Below are 18890 nucleotides of genomic sequence, written 5' to 3' on the forward strand. Positions count from 1 at the left end.
GTGATGACGTAAATTTGAGTAGGGACTGAAGATGGGGGAAAGCAGGCCCTAATTTGAGTGTTGTGAGAGAAATCATGCTCCCTAAAATGATATGTTGACATCCTTCTCTAGCACTGGTAAATGTCATGTTATTTGAGAATAGGAGCTCTACAAATATCATCAAGCTGAAATGACACCATTATGAAGGTCCTTAATGTAGAATGATTGATGTCCTTATAGGAAGAGAAGCCAAAGACAATGGAATGGAGAATTCCGTAAGACAATAAACTGAATTGTTTAAGACTGCTGCCAGCACCTCCTGAGTCAAAAAACAGGCAAGAAAAGGGGCTCTCTTACAGGTTTCAGGGGAACCATGTGATTGGAGACTTCAGATTCCAGGACTGTAAGAAAATAAACTTCTGAGTGCTGAGGCACGAGTTCATGGGACTTTATGGGAGCAAGCCTAAGAATAAGTATTTTGAGAAAAAATAATTACAAACAAAAGAAATAGCATATACAAAGGGTAAGTTGTAAATAAACCGGCATGAAGAAGACAGTAGCTAAAGTGGAGGAGCATGGAGACAAGGCTAGACAAGGCTAATATATTAGGTCAAAGATGCAATCAACATCTCTAATAACAAATATTTTATGATTTTGAAAGAATCAATATTAGAAAAAAATAAAATTTTTACTGACGTGCTAAAAAGTGTATGATTCAATAAATTTCATTTTTTTATTAAATGTGATAATGAATGATAATTAGAAAAAATAAGGAAAACTATAACAAAAGAAAAATATTAAATCTATAAAGAAGAGATTATACAACACTTCTTAGTAAAATTAAATCAACAAACAGGTGACACTACATTTAATCAAGAAAATACAATTAAAAATTATAAAGAATCATTGTCCACTTGAGGTAGAAAGAGGACTTACTGGCAGTTTTTCTGTTTCCTGACACACCACACAAGTTTACATTGGTCTGGGATAAAGTAAGTGACATAAACAAGATTAGGAAAGTCAGTCATTAGGATTTTATTTTAAACCCTTGTGACGAAATTCATTACCTTCTGCAGGAAAGCTCTAAGGACAAAAAAACAAAAACTCCAATTGTCCTTAACTTACTCTTTTTTTCCCTGCTTTTTATTTTCTCACTGCTCATTTTACATATTTACTTCTGCACTCAGTAAAATCTGGGTTGTGGGTTTTTCATTATTTTTTTCATTGTTATATCCTCCAGCACTGGAAGAGTCTCTACTAGTTCTAGTAAGAGAGTCTCCACAAATACCTATTAATATATGACGTGGTTTGGGTTGTGTATGTAAGTTTCACCTTATATATAAGGAAACAAATATCTTCTGTGATAAATTCACAGAATATATTATTAGTATTTCCCTTTCACATAAAATACTCGTAAAAACTGTTGTTCTCTTTCTTTTCTTATAGGAAAAAATAGCATTAAAATGTGCATTTATGATGAGTACTCCTCTATTACAAAAAATATCAGTAATAGTATCTTAGAAAGATTTTGAAATTAGATTATATGATTACATTGCTTACATGAACAGGTTCAGAAATATGAGGCAACAGGTTCGTAATGTATATTAACATTTAATATTTACTTACTTTCTGTGAAAAAAATTCATGTCAAACTTTCTGTGTGGCCCTTACAAATAGAATTTTATTAACACCTTAGAAGTCTTTTTAAATATGTTCACATTTCTTGTTCCCAGTGAATAGTTATTTTGCCACAATATTCTATTATTAATTTTGCAACGTGCAGGTAAACAATGAAATACATAAAGTTTAAAGAAAATTAGTATGAATGATTTTCACTCAAAAGAATTCCAGCAACAATCATTTATATGAATTAAAGTGATTATCGTTTTTTATTGTAGTAATACAAAATAAAATAAAATCATATTCCCCAAATTCAATGAATTACTTCAACATCTTTTTTGGTTTTATACATCATTTTTCTTACACATAATTTAATTTGAATTGTGAAATGTATACATTACACCTTATATAAATAAAAATAATGACTGTGAAAATATTTTAAATTATTAAATTTAATATTTATTTTAGTATTAAAATAAAGGTAATGTTGTCAGATGTTTTTACATCTCTAAAAACTGAAAACACTGGTTTCTAAACACTTGAAAAGCAGTACATTAATGCAGTACTTAAATGCCTTCTATACTATACTACTTATTTTGCTGTCTTTATTAAATGAGGTCATTTATTTCTCAGTGTATTGATAAGCAAATATTTGTGACTATATTTAAAAATATAAAATCTTTTTTTTTTACATTCAGATATGACATCAGTCTTTACTGAGTCTGATCACAGGAACATGTTTGTGACATCTTGCTGAAGCATGCACACATTAAGGAAAATCTCATTACTTCATTTTTTTTCACGCTGAAGGATTCAATTTAAATAAGCTTAAAGTTAATAAATTCTTGTAAATTATTTTAGTATTATTTGAATATAAGAAGGTAATAAACCATTAAGCAAAATAAAAGAAGAGAGTTTATTTGGAAAAAGTTGGAGAAGAAAGAAGATAGACTGCTACCCGGAGAGAAGGGGGCATCAGATGCAAATACCCTAAGCCTCATATATTTTGAAAATAACATTAATAACAAATAGGACAATAAATACTTAAGGAACGGTTTGGGATTGATTTTTATCTGAGTCTCTGCCAAGAAAACGCCACAGATAGAAATAGAATAATAAATCCCTGTAAAACACAGAAATATCTTTAAACAGATAGCGGTGTTATGTACCCCTCTCTGTGTCTCACTTTCTCTCCTGTCTCATCCATCTCACAAATTTTCCTCTTTACTGTATGTTTTCTTTGGGCGCCAAAGGAACTTAATTATATGACATTTATTTCCATCTAAACTTCAGGACAGATAATCATAAGTAATCTGTTAAAAGAATCTAAAATTGCATACCTTTATTTATTACTAAATTCTTATACTCTTCTACCTCAGTTCATGAACTTAATTCTTTGCATGATTCTGATCGCAAACAGAATTGATCGAGAACCGAATCAAATTCAATGATTACACTCAATGTTGACCTTATGGCCAAAATTAATGCGTTTGCAACCAGAATGGTGAAAGACTTAAGATCATGAACCGAGGTAACACTTAAATATATCTTTATACTCTCTTTCTAAAGTGTACCACAGACAGCAAAAGTATTTTTTTCAAATAAATAAGATTGAAGAAATAATGTTTAAAAGTTGTACTTTATTTTTCAAATGAGGCATAATTTGTTGAGTTTTCATAGATTTGACTCATTTGTGTAGAATTATTTGGAGATTATAATTCTACCCATTAATATTCAACCAAATACCACATTGCCGTCATTCATTATGTTTTAATCTGTTGTGGTTTGTGAGTTTTTCACTTTTTATGATCTTTGCAGTTTTGAAGAGTACTAATCAGAATTTGAGTAAAATGTGTCTCAAATTCTATTTATGTTTCTCACCATCAGCCTGAGATTGTGATTTGGGGGGAGGGACACCACACGTGTTCTTTTCACTATCTTACATCATTGAGCCACGACGTCAGCAACGTCGGTAACATCAGTATGGCTTATTACTGCAGATGGTAAATCGGTCATTTGATAATTGTGCTGTTGCCAAGTATTTGTACTATAAAGTTGTTATATTTTCTTTTTCAACAGTCTTTTGGAAGTTAGTCATTAATTCCAGCCTATACTAAAAGGAAGAAGAAATAAGTTTTATTTCTTCAGGAGGAGTTATCTACATATGTAATTTGCAAATTTTAAGGGAATTAGGGCCTTTTCCTCATTTTATAAGTATGGTCTCTTGATCCTTATTCTTTAGTCATAATTTAATAATAGTGTTAGAAGTTAAAATAATTCTCTCAGTTTTGGCCGATATGAGGACTCTTGAGTAGGCTTTTCTGTCTTTTTAACTTAATTTATCCTTAAAATTTTAATGTTATTGAGGGCGATGCATTTCCTTAATTTTTCATAACACAGTCTGTTTCACACTCATCTTGTGCATGTGCCCTAAGTTTAAGCATCAGCTATGTATTAAAAAGTCTGTTTATGTAATTATTTCAATGTTTATTTATGGAATTATTGCAATGTCTGTACCTGTGTCTTTGTGAGTGAACAGAAATTCATACCAATAACTAACTCTAATTCAAAAATGAAATTTTCATTTTACCTTTTTGCCATGCTTATTTATATTTCTGAACAATAAAATTTGGTGTTATCATGGAAAATTCATCTGCTTATTTGCTCAAAGGTGGTAGAGAAGGGACATAGTTTCAAAGCCATAAACTGTAGGGAAGAAAAAAATAGCACTCAGAAGAAAATGTTTACATACAGATCTCTTTTGTCTTGGTAGTATCCTTTCATTCAAAAGATCGTTTTCCAGAGTTACTTTCTTCAACTTTTCCCCCACTACCTTCTATGAAGTTATGGATTTATGCTAAATTGTTTTGTCACAATTTTCATCTTTTAGGGGATCTCAGTATCTTTTAATTTCATACAGAAAAGTTCAATCTGCGTGGGTTTGGGGAAGTTTAAAGGTTAATATCTATCCTCCATCCATAGTACTCTATCAAGTAACAAAATAATAGTTGACCTCAACATCTCACCTTCAGAATCTCTAGTAATCTTGGATTTGATTCTATCCATACAGTTTTGACTTCCATTATTTCACATACACAAAATAATACAATATGTAGCATTTTAAGTCTACTTTGCTTCAATTAACAAAATGCATTTAGGATTTATCCACATAAGTGTGTGAAAAATAGACTTCCCTTTTATGACTGTATAGTTTTTTACTTTTCTTATGCAAAGGCATTATTAAAAAGAAGCTTTGATGCATCTTATTTTAGATTATGATCAAAGTTTCTAAAAGCATTTACATGCACATTTTTGCATGGACACAGTTTTTATTCATTTAAAAATATGTTATTGTTTTTAATTTTAATTAAGATAATTTTAATTGATGTATAATATAAAATTTTAATTGGTATATAAATTTTTAATTGATATAAACTTTTTGATATTTTAATTGACATAAAACTTTTAATTGACATATAAAATAAAAACTTCATATATAATAATGGAGTTCTTTGTGATGATTTAATCTATGTGTATACTCTATTGGCTACTGTTTAAATCAATTAATCATACAAGGGGTGATCACAATATATGTTGAATATTGAAGTGTAAAAAATTACTACAGTGAAAGACATATTGCTACTAATCCTCTCAAAATATCCCCCCTTGCTTCAGTCACACTTAGCCCATTGTTCTTGCAACTTTTCAAATCATTTCTGGAAGTCATCATTTGTGATTGTCTTTTTGAGTTGTTTTCAAAAGTTCAGTGAATGCTGCTATTAAATTCCGTCTGATCAAAAAGCAAGTTCATAAAAACATAAAGGTGTATTTTCATCCACCTTATTCACAATATCTAGCACTGTTCAACTTCTGACTCTTTCTCAATGTAAAAATAACCACTAAATTTAAACATTTTTAATCAATTCAAGAGATTGAGGCAGGGACTACAGCACAACTGAAGATATTCCCAAAGGAGAACTCCCAGAGCAGCTTCAAAAGTTGGTAAAAATGATGGGACAAGTGTAATAAATCCACGGGAAATATTTAGAGGTGGATTAATGACATTGTGTCTTTTAGTGTAATCATTTTTAATAAAAATAAGTATTCATCACATTTTTTTAGCATTTGTAGTGAAAACTTTCAAAATCCTTCCATCTTTTAAAATTATTGTGTACATCATTGTTATCTAGTCACCCTCTTGTGCAGTAACACACCAGAACTTTTTGTTCCTATTTAACTGTAACTTATTAGCAATTGATAAACTCTATCCCAGCGTTCTTGACTTCTAGTAACCACCATTCTATTTTTATCTTATCTGGGATCAACTTTTTTACATTCTACCTATGAGTGGGAGATTATGGTTCTTGGGTCATTGAGCCTGGCTTATTTTACTTAACAAAATGATATTCAGTTGCATCCATGTTGTTGCAAATGATAGGATATCATTGTTTTTCCTTTCTGAACTACCAGGAATTGAGCACTCACACATTGCACTGAACTACACTCTCAGCCTCCCTAGCCTCATTTTTTGTCAGTGTCTTGGAATGTGGCTGAACTGTCCTTTCTGGGCTTGTCCTTGCCTTGTCCCCTGCCTCAGCCACCCGGAATCCTGGGATTATGGATATGTGCCCACATATCCAGATCAAGTTATCATACTTTCGCATGACTAATATTTTATTGTGTGTATATATATATATATATTATTTTTTGTCCATTTATTCTTATCTGCACACTTAACATTGTTTCCATTTCTTGACTATTGTGAACGAATATTAACTTGATCAAATTGATGTATAGTGCTGTTCAAGTCATATACAACCTTATTTTATTCCTAATTGTACTTTCAACTACTAAAACCAATTATTATTATAATTAATATTGTATCTTGAAATTCCCCACTTTATTGTTTTTTCTAGTTCTTTCATTATTTGTTTATTTTTAACCTTTCCAAACTTTTGAATTTAGAAGCTTTTTTAATAGAACATATTTTTGTTTCTTTTTAATCCAAATAATTTTCTCTGCTTTTAATTTGAGTGTTTATACTGTTCATGTTTAGAGTGATTATTATTATGATTGGATTCAAATGAATATATTGTTTTTGCAATAGTGCATTTTTCCCCTTTTATAATCTTTTGTTTTTTTCTGATTTTTGTTATGATTATATTTGATTTCATCTATGAATGAAATGGCTGATCTTCCTTTCCTTCCACTAACTAAATTGGATTGTTTCTCTGAATTATCTCCTATATTTCATGTGGTTCCAGGTGGTGAGCTTGAAAGTAAAGAAATGACCTGAGGCCCCTTTCCCAGAAGCGTTTCACTGTTACTCTAGACTACAGTGTGCCTGCAGTAATTTCTCTTAATTTCAAATTTTAAATATCCTTTATAGCTCATATGGAGTCTGACAGTTGTCAGCATAGGAAAGCAAATGTTCACATATTATGTCTTTCTACAAGTATCTGTCTCTGTCTCCAGGTTTTGGGTAGATCTGTCCTGTAAATTTAGTTTTCTAACACTTCACTCAAAATGCCACTAAATTGCTTCCTATAAAAAAGATGGAAGCTTTCTTTTTCATTTTTCTACATGCATACAAAACCAGAAGTTCTTTTCTTTTTACTGAATTGTACTTGAAGTACTCTACTACTTTTCTACAATAATTGCAGATAGACCCCTCAAAAAGTAAGGAAAAGGGTGGTAAATTAATTAATATAATAATTGCTTTTTGAATACAGCTTGACTTGCAAGACACTTGAAGAACTATGGCTTGATTTGCAAGGCAGTTACATGCAGTGCGTCTTTGTGCTTGGATATTCATGTTTTGTGTACCATTTGCAAATTATGCTTCAATAAAATAATTTTAAAATAAGATAACATTATTTCTGTTCTTTATTCTTAATATACCTTTCTGTGTGTCTGTTCACAAAGACTGAATCCCCTCTATGCTAAATTTTTCAGGAGTATTTTTATTTTTAATTTTTAGGGAGAGTCTTTCTACGTGACCCAGACTGGGCCTGAACTTGCAATCCTCCTACCTCAACATCCCAGAGTCCAAGGATTATAGGAATATTCCACCAAAACTGGCTAGAAAAGTAAATCTTGTTAAGGAGTTAGCAATTTTGAGTGAAGAAAATGAGGTCTCTTTTTTTGTCTGCAATTATGAACCAGAGACTCAAAGCTCGAAGAGAAGTATATAGGTTGGTTTCCTTTTCTGTTATCAAATATCACAGATTAGCAATTGTTCCATAGATACAGCTGTATAAATTAATATCCTTATACCAATAGGGATTCTGAAGCTACATTTGAAGATTCAAATGATAAGCTCCTATGATTTCATTCATCTTAAGTGGAGATGTTTCCAATTTCCACATTATTGTCACTATATATGAAATCTGGGTTTTCACTATATTTTCTCTGTGTTTGAAAATAGTGCCTATGTCTTGAACGATTTTCAGTGTTCTCACTTAAAATACCTTCAATGGGAAAGATATTCACAGGGCTGAAAATATTCAATGAATAAAAATACCTCCCCTCATTTGTAATAAATTTTAGTTCAATTTTCAATGCTATATTTGTAGAAACAAATACAAAATTAGATTTTTATCTTTGCGTTTTGCATAAAATGTAGGGCACTATATATGCTAATTCTAACACATATTTTTGACTAGAAATATGCCTTGGAGAAAATTCAATATCTTCCATAGTGTTTCTTCATTCTTTTTCCTTTGCAATACATAGTACTACAATTGTATATATGCCATAATTTATTTAACAAGTGTTTCATTGCTGGGAGTTTGGGTTTCTGGTAATACTTTAGTATTTCAAGCAAAGTTAAAATGAATAAAATAATATAATATATATGTATATAATCTCACATGTGCAAGAATATCCACAAAATAATGCCTAAACGTGAAATTTCAAGGAGTAACCATACATATACATATATAGATATATATAGATATATAGATATATATCTATCTATATATATATATATTTTTGCATACTTTTGATATATGCAGCCAATTTTCTCTTCAGGATATTTGTGTCAATATGCATTCTTAGCCACTATATATCAGACTTACCATCTCCTTCCTCTCACAAAAAGAATGTGTTCACATTGGACTAGTCAAGTGGCTTCACGGGAGATTGCATGCAAGAGTACTTTATTTTTGTTGAAAAAGAATTTTAGATAGTAAATTTCCTGAATATTAAGTGTACAGATTATTGAATTTACACCTTTTTTTCTATATAAACGACTGCTGTTGACGTTTGAAACAGCTCCAACACCTTCAATACTCTCATACTCTGGCTCTCATACTTCTCTCAAGTCAGGACAACCCTAAGGATTACCACCAGTCTGATTCACAGGATCAAAATCTAATTTTTCCAATTTTATACAAATGTACCTGAGATATAATATTATTACTCAAATGTGCCTGGAGTTTGTCTTGATATTATGTCCATAGTATTCATTTAAATATTTTCTTATAATTTTTTCATTCATTTTAATGATATGGTACCTCTTTATATAACTATGTCAATATACCAATTTTCTGAATGAATTATAATTTAATTGATTTTCATTGTTTACTCTTAAAATCATTCTGCAACTGTTATATCTGTAACTCACAGTACTTAATTTGTTTAATCTTCATAATTATTCCATTGAAAATATTTTATTACTCTTTTTTTTTTGGTACCGGGGATTGAACTCGGGTCCTTAGCTTGTGAGGCAGGCGGTGGAACCACTGAGCTAAATCCCCGGCCCTTGTCACTCACTTTTTATTTCTATTCTGACCCATGGGTTAGCATCACTCAATTTTCAAACATTTGAAAATTTTCAGGTGGCTTTATGTACTGTTTCTAATGTGATTCTAAATGTTCAGAAAATATATATGCATTTTATTACAAATCTTTGATTTTTTGATTGCAGTTCCCTTTATATACAAGGATGTTTGTTCCATCATTATGAAAACATTTTTAGGTTAATATGGATATGGGTGTCAACATACAAAACTTGTTCTAAACAAATGTATAAAGGAGAACACACATATGAATACTTCCTTGTTCTGTCAGCCTGAAGAGTCTATAAGCAATGAAACAGCAAGAGAAAAAAGCACAACTTGCAGTTATGGGATAATACTTAAAACCATTTCACAGTAAAGAAAATCAAGGCTTCTTGGATAAATGTCTGATTCCGTGACCAAAAAAAGAAATATATAAGATGATACTGCCACATCTCATATTTTTTTTGGTAACGGGGATATCGAACTTAAGAACTTGCACTTGTGAGGCAGGTGCGGTGCTACTGAGCTAAACCCCTGGCCCTCACATTTCATATTTTAAGAAAGAAAAGCAATACTCAAGGAAGCCCCTTAAGGATGAGTATCCATCCAATGATTGTGAGAGACAAGTGAATGAAAATCTACATTCATTTGAATAATATACAGTTAAGTAAGAATCTCACTGAATGGATTGCTGAATAAGTATTGATTTTCAATGTAAATTTCTATTCTTGGAAATATTGGTTCCTGACAGAAATAATTGCTTTTGCCTGAAGAAATAAAAAAATACTAAATTCATTCTTTTTTTGTGTGTTATTGTCCCTCATGTTGAAATTTTATTATATAATGTGATTTATGTAATACTCAGATAATTCTTCTCTTTATCAAATGCCTTAACTCAGTAGTTTTACCATATGCAAATAAACCCAGTGCTCTGATATAATACAGCTATTATATGGTCCACAATGAAATTTCAAAGAACAAATAACTTTTTAAAGATCCTATTTCCCAAATAGATTATAAATTTGCATTTTATTTCTCATTGGTAAATATATACTGCATTTTACTTTCCCATTTGAAAAGATTATACAAGCACCAACAAAGAAACCTATGATACTGAAAGTTAATCACTCAGTGTTCCACAGAATTTATCTAATTTTATAAAATAATTTACATTTAAACAATCTGGGCTTACACATCTTTATGTTTCACAGTTTCAAAATTATTAAAACAATTAGAAATCCCAGGTAATTAATGCATTTTGAATTTAAAGAAATCTAATAGATCATATTTCCGATGACTACATTCATAACTCTAGAAATATAATACAATTTTATAGGGACTAATACAGTACATAGATATTTTCTGAACTTAGTCCAGTTACTGGATTAGCAATCATGGCCATTCCATGGGAGTTGAGATGAGTTTTCAATCCCGCTCTGTTTAATCTGTCCTTTTGGTCCAGCCTGACTTCGATTTCCTAGATATACTGATAAAGAAGAAGACATTCTTAGTGAATAAACATAGTGTCCATAAACAGGCTGCTGAGTTTAGGTTTGGAATGCCATTTGTGTATGCAGAAAGACACTCCTAAAAAAGAATTAGAAGAGAAAACTATTGAACACAAGTGCAAATGAAAGGGTTATTTTGTTTGGAAGTAATATCCTTCAACATTTTACCTGATAATCTTGGCCTAATGGCTCTTTCCTATGAAATACAAATGGTGCAACTACACTCATAAATAAGGAATGCCAGCAAAATTGCACTAGCAAGGGGGAAATTTTCTAATTTCTCACTTTTTTCTTCCCCAGACTATAAAAGTAGATTCATAATGACATTATGATAGCAGGGTTTTTAAAGTATCTTGAGAGTTGAAAAATATGTGTTTATTGGAAAAGTCACAGTAGAATCCTTGAAATAATACAAAGTCACTTTATGTAACAAAAGGGGTGCTATTTTAAAACAAAAAATTATCAGTCATAGCAGGAACTTGGAGTTTAAAAGACTGTGAGAATACTGATGAAATTAATTGAAGAAAGCACTCCAATTTACTTCAAAGACCACATAATAATTATCTTCATTCTACTACAGACACTATGATTCCTTTTAGTGAAATTGAAAGACTGATAGAAAATAACCACATAAAATCAAATCGCCCTTTACTGTCTGCCAGCAGTTCAAGAAAGATTCTGTGGTTTAATCAACTGAAAGCCCAGTTCCTTTAAATCCAGACAAGTACATTAAACGAGTATGATAAAAGTCCAGATAGCTCAAAATTTTACCAGTAGACTTTCTAGACTTGAGTCTCTTTTTTTGAATTACAAGGCAAGCAGGATTTCTAGGAAACAAAATCAAGCAAAATAAATGTTTTTAATGTTATTAGAAAAGTAATATTCTGCATCGTGTTTTTTTTTCTCTTATGTCCTTTTTATCTGTAATATACCATTCATGCTTCTACAGACACAGAATAATTCTGGTTAAAACATGTAGCTGTGAAGAAGTCTAAATAAACAGATAATGTAGGGAAGAGGCATCTGTAGACAGAGAGAGACTAGAGTAAGGGCCTCACTAGTTTCCTAGCTAACCCTGGTTACAAGGAGTTAAAACTTCACTAGATAAGTTCTCCTAAGAGCAGTTCTAAGGACAGGGGTAGAGAAAAAGAAAACCAGATACAGAAAAGGAACCAAGATAGCACGGATGGCATTAAAGTCTACCAGAGGGAAAAAGCTGACAGGCAGAGTACAACCAAAGCCAAGCGCACAAAGCCAAGATAAGCCATCCCTCCCCAACTCCAAAGGAATGGAGGGGCGACAGACAGAAGGAGGGGCTCCCTAACTTTGGGAAGGCTCTTATTCAGTGCATACAAATATATACTCACATCTATGCAAATATATCCACTCTAGGGTCACTATATTACCATGATAGATATCCACACCCCCTCCCCTTACTAACTCCAAACTAAGCATAATAAGGCACCCCCCGCCCCGCCCCCGGCAACAAACTTCCTGCTCTGGAGATAAGCCCTTCTCAAAGAAAATGAACAGAAAGAAGAAAGCTACACATACATCACTGGAAGAAATGATGTGGGCAGGGGTGCCTGGGACCAATCAAGTTATGAGAAATAACATGTAGAGGGAAGGGTCTCTGACCCCCTACAAGAGAGGCTAGGAACAAAGGGTCCACACACAGATCCTCCATCTTTCCGGAGTCCTTTGCCCCGGTTCTTACTGGGGTCTCAATCTTTCTTCTCCTTTTCTCTTCTTTCTAATAAAGTCTTCGTTTCTAAACGTGATTCCTTTAATCCATTTCTGGTACTGACTTTACAATCCTAGTGAGCTGTTTGTCCCAGTAGAGAAGCAGTGCTCAGGCCCCAGGTGCAATAGTAAGGTAATTTTCCTGTGATGCATATGCAGCTTTAAATGTACAATTATCAGTAAATAGTATGGGGAGGGGCTTAGAGTTCTCTTTTATATAACAATTGCTGTGTATGATAACATGAAAACTGAGACAATTTCGAGAGGGAAGTATTTAATAACAACAGAAATATTTCCAAGAAAATAGTTCACCTAGAAAGTAGTTCCATTAGTGAAAAAGAGACAGATAGATAATTCTTATGGTATTTTACTATACCTTGGATCTTTGAGTTCAGAACTCGATTGATTCCCGAGGGTTAGTTGTAACTCAATTTGGTTTTAACTCAATACATCTGCGATCTGGGTGTTTACCTGGGTACACGCGATAGATAACAAGAGGCTGATGAATCTTCCATTAACCTAATTAACCCAAGTTGTTCGTATGTCAGGGTGATCATAACTTGAGGGTCCGGTGTATATGACAGTAAGACAATTGCATTTGAACACTTTGAGTCAAGTGTTATCAAGGGCAATTGCTGCACACTCCTTCTATTTTAAATCTGTTGAGTTACTCTAATACTAAAACAATTAAGATTTTGTTTACAAACCTCTGCCAAAGTGAACAAGTTTATGTTTTATTATACAGTGAGATGCAATGAATAAACAAATTCAAAACATGGTACAATGAAAGGATAGACAAATTTAATCTATTTTATTTTATTTTTTTATTTTTTTATTTTTTTATTTTTGGACTGAGGATCGAACTTGGGACCTTGCCCTTGAGAGGCAGGCAGCAGAACCACTGAGCTAAATCCCTGGCCCTAATCTATTTTAATTAATGCATACAGAGTTCTCAGGAAACCCCATAGTGTCCCAAAAAGGTATAATAACAGTCATTTGGTCAGAGAGGTACATGCAGAATTCCTGTCCATGTGTACTGTTTTGAGAGGTATCAAGAATATCACTGAGTCTTGAAAAATGGGAGCAAAGGGAAGAGTGATACAATAGGATCCCAAATCATGTAACTACCACCTTTAGACTTTAGTCTGACTTCAGAGGCCCAGGAACATTTTTTACCAAGCGGGGGATAAATGACAGCAAGGATTTTAAAGAAAGATTTTCTAGATGCTTGTGAGAAAATTTATCCTTTCTGTCTGCATATATTTTTTACCTGAAAATAATTCATGTTTAATTGGCCTTATAATAAATAAAAACAAAGATATTTTCACTTTTAAATCAGAAAGAATACATGCAAGCCCTCACTCTGTATTAATAGGAATAATGTCATTTAAATGTATTCTATAAATTTAGGTAGAAATTACATAAATAAATAATTATAAAATTTTATTAATATACTACATTCACTAATACAGTATGTAAATCTTAAACTTTTATAGTAGGTAATGTAAGATAAAGTGTCCCTTTTTTAAGACATACATTATGAATGTTATAGCAACATAAGTATTTAGAAATAAAACTAGTTACACTAACAAAATGAAAAAGTGATCAAATAAATGAATGGATTAACATGAATGAGTGATGGAACGAACGGCTTGATTTATGAGAGATTCAAGAGTACTTTTGCATTTTACAACTATTTTATAGTGGAGAAGAACGCATGTTGCTTATGTTGTGGCTTACTGAAGTTTTGCTGGGCAATTATTTAAAATAATTATTTGTCTAATTTACATACATTTGCAATTTGAGTTTAGGACAGTCTAAATACTAACATACAAAACAAACTACATGTTGAATTTTTGTTCAGAACCAATAGTTAACACAGATCATAAATTATGCCACATTTTAAATAAAAAATTCTATACTCTCATTATAAGAAATCCCCCACAAAATATTGTTGGTGAGTTATTTTAATGTATTTAACTATTTGATGAGCTATTTGAAGTACTTTATAAGTCTAAATTTTTCTTAGTCTTCCTCATCTACTATTGTAATGGAACAACATAAATATATTAGTTTATTCAGTCTGCTTAACCAAATCTCATAAACTAGGTAGCCTGTAAAACAGAAATTTACTTATCCTGCTTTTGAAAGCACTTAATCAAAGCAGTGGCAGATTCAGTACTGTTGAGAGCCCACTCTGGTTCATAGATAACAACTTCTTGCTTGATCCTAACATCTTTTAAAGGAAGAACTCTGGTCTCTTCAGCTCTGAATAAGGCCAATCATCCCACTCCTTTGAACCCCACCCTTATTAGGGATTAACTTGCCAAGAGCTACATCTACTAGTATTATCACAATAGGGATTCAGTTTCAGATATAAACTTTATTGGGACACAGATATTAGGACTATAATATAGGAAAGGTAAATTTTACTTATCATTTTTTAATCAGAAATCTATTTAGTAATATTTGAAATATCTCAAAATTTGCACTTGCTAATTTTGTCAATAAAAGTAAAGATACATTAAGAAATTCAGCTCATGTACTACAAATTACCAACTACAGGTACAACCACTCTTATTTGCTCAATAGTCTATTATAAACAAACTTAGAGGTTTTGAATGTTACCATAGCTTTTAAATATGTCTGCCACTATTGACTGTTATAAATAATAGAAAAAATGTTTATATTTTATTGGCTTTTTATCTTCTACATTTTCAAGTGGCCTAATTGAAATTTGTACCTGAAAGTTTTATTTGGTTATAATCTACATACCAGAAAATTCACTTCTCTTATGTGTATACCACAATGAATTTTTGCATATTCACAGAGGTATATGAACATCACTGCAATATAATTTGAAAAACTTTTCCATAACCCTACAAAAGTTAATATACTTTATTCATTTCAAAACTTTTAAAACATTTTTTCTGGGCTTTCTCTACCATTTCTATAACCCAATAATTGTATGTTGTAAATTTAATGATATTATTACATGTAATATGTGATTTAAACTTCAATAATGCATTTTTCTTAGAAAAATATACCAAATTTTTCTTGTATACAAATTAACACAAATAGAAATTATTTTAACGTGAAATCTTGCCAACAGAATATCTTGCAATAAGCACAGGAAACACTAATAATTGTATTGCCTAAATATTTCCAAGTTTCCATTTGTCCTTTAAGTCAGAAATAGTTATTTATCTTTGATGAAGAACTTTTCAGGTGTGGAAATAATGAAAATTGTATGTTGTCATTACCACGTTCATTAGCATTGTAATGCCAACCATAATTTTGTAGTAACATATTCTATGTTCTTTTGATTAATTAAACGTTATGGATGAAGAAAAATCTCTTTCAAATAAATCATATGAATTTTGGAAGACAATTATCAATGAAATCAGAGTTTTAGGAACTAATTTTGAATAATGTGCTTCTTCAGACTGAATGAATATGTTTACCATGCAAACTCACATATGACAATTACAATACTGAGAAATTGCCTTTTGAGAATCCCAAACATTGAATCATTATTTTCTACCTTTTTCTTTTTAATTGGCTTATAAATTGAAAGAATCTCATTAACACATGTTGATAATGTATTATATTATTGAAAGTTTTTAACACATGATTTCAAAGCTAACTTGAATGGCATTTTCTGTTTTCTTGTGGCAATAAATTCAATGGTCAGGAGGGAAAATAATATACTTATAATTGTACTTTATGTCTCAGTAACATCCCATGCTGTAATTTCAATTTCTCCTTAAAAAATACATTAATGAAGAGAGAAAAGTGTGTGTGAGACAAAAAAATAATGACAAGCTTAACAGTATCTACAGTGAAATCACTGTTTTAACTGGTTCTATTCTTATTTCAATAGGAAACCAATGCACATTGTGAGAATCTAGTTTAATTTTGTAAACTGATATCAACTCAAAATGAGCAATTAGAGATAAATTATTCCTTTATAGTTGGTTTACAGGGTAAAATTTATTGGAGAGAATTTATAAATAATATGTACTAAAGAGTAGAATATTTTACTTATATGCTTTAATTGCTCTATCTAATAGATAAGAGTGCTACAAACTTCTGAAATTATAACTGTCATTACTATCAATATACAAAATAAATAGAATCCCAAACTACCTGGTGTTTTGTGAAGATATAGAGTTTTGCTTTCAAAAATAAGTTAAAGCATCATATGCCCTCTAGTAAATATGTATCAAAATTATCACATATTTTGTTATCAAGCTCAATTGCAGCAAATTCCATGAGGATTGAGGATATAATTGAGGAGCAGTACATTTACCTACTATGCCCAAGTCCCTAGATTCAATCTCTGGCACTGAAAATTAAATAAATAAAAAAATAAAATGAAAAGCTCTATGCCTAGAATGAAAACTGTTTCTATGACCTTGGGTTAATAATTGGCTCTACAGAATTCCTATTTTAAAGTCAAAATGCATATTTCAAATTAACAGTCATCAGCTAACATTTAAAAGATTTAAATACAATGATTTTGAAAAGTGAAGGAATTACAATGAAGAGACTGATTAAATTACATTTAATGCACTGATGTCAGTAGAAAAAAAAGTGGTTTATTACAACACAACTTAAGATCACCTGGTTAAATTTAATATGAAAATATTTGTTGAATCCCCTATTTTCTGTACTTGTTATAGCCTGTATAATAATTATTTAGGGTCAAACATGATGCATATTTTAAATAAATTTGTTAATTTAATATTCATTAATTTAACAGTGTGATATATTAATGAATATTGACAATTTAAAATTAACAAATTTAAATGACTTTCAATAATAATTTCTACTTACTTTTTCTGTCGCATTTAAAAATTTCTCTCCAACAATCCTAAACAACTGCTAAGGCTGAAGAACCAAACAATATTGTAATGAAGAATAAAAGCCTTAGGACTGAGAGTAACATCATCAGTTCCTTCTAAAGTAGGGAATATTTCACAGCTCTAAATTCAGGAAGAAAAATGTAATGATTTATGATGTAAAATTGGCCAATTCTATTGCAACATTAACATTAATTTCTTTCTTATTTAAATGGGTCTTTACCATAAAGTTAATAGTTTTAAAATTTCCAAAAATACCATAGGAATTGATTTTTTTCTCCCTAAGGTCTTCATTTGAAATAAAATGATTCAGGTATAATGATACTTGTACTATTGTCAGGTTCAGCATAACATTAAGAGTCATTGATTATTTAGTGAATGCATTAAGTTCTACTTAATATAGTTTTTCAAAATTATAACAAGAATCTTTAACAATGTCTTATCTTCTAAAATCTCTGGGGTCCTTGGAATTTTCTTGAAATAGTGTGTGAATTTTTCTTAATAGAATAGTAGCTACTACCTCTGCTCAATAATAAGTAGATTTTAGTGTCTTCTTTGATTCCAAAATGTCTCAAAAATATGTTCCACTTCTGATCTTTAAGAAATATAGGAAATTACATTACGTAAAAAATCAATTCTATGAAAATATATTGATACTTGAATCTATATTTATTATAATATTTAGGTCATATCAGACCTATATTTAATGCAACATTTAGCTATATCTTAGTATGAATCACTGTAAAATACAGTATTCAACATAAATTCAGTATCTTTTAGTCTAAACTCCATGAAGACGCACAGAATCCTAGAAGTTTCTTAAGTATATTACGCACTTTACTGTATGTGTCTACGGAGCAGGCTCAGCAACGCCATTTTAATTTACCACCCTGGATATTATTTTCTGTAAGACATAATGCTTAATTGTTGAAAGAGTGAATATTTGAGTATAATTTTAACAAAATTCTCTAATAATTTCTCTCTTCTTTTTCCTCTTCTTTTGAAGAGAAATCAGATGGATCAAGAGTGAGGTATATGGGTTGTGTTTAAGTAATTACTCAATTTAATAAATCAATTGCATTCAGTTCAATTATAAACTCAAAACTTGGAAATGTATTATAAAGGTCAAATTAGTTCTTCTTTAATTGGAAATATTGTGTATCACCATTGGTAATGTAAGGTATCATACAGCTCTGTATGTGTATACATAAATATTGGCAGTAAATTTCACTTGTGGACAGAGATAATTCTCTTGTCTATTACATTTGCTAACATAGATACTTCCATGAACAATCAATCTATGGTATTAAGAACTGAGCTGGGGTAATCCACTTTCTGGCTCACTTCTGTCTCTCTTAGACAGAAGCTATCTCTCAATATTTTTTCTACTC

The sequence above is a fragment of the Heterocephalus glaber genome, unplaced genomic scaffold, assembly GCF_053883595.1.
Source record: "Heterocephalus glaber isolate CG9 unplaced genomic scaffold, H.glaber_assembly_v1.0 deba00001577, whole genome shotgun sequence".
Classification (NCBI taxonomy): Eukaryota; Metazoa; Chordata; class Mammalia; order Rodentia; family Bathyergidae; genus Heterocephalus; species Heterocephalus glaber.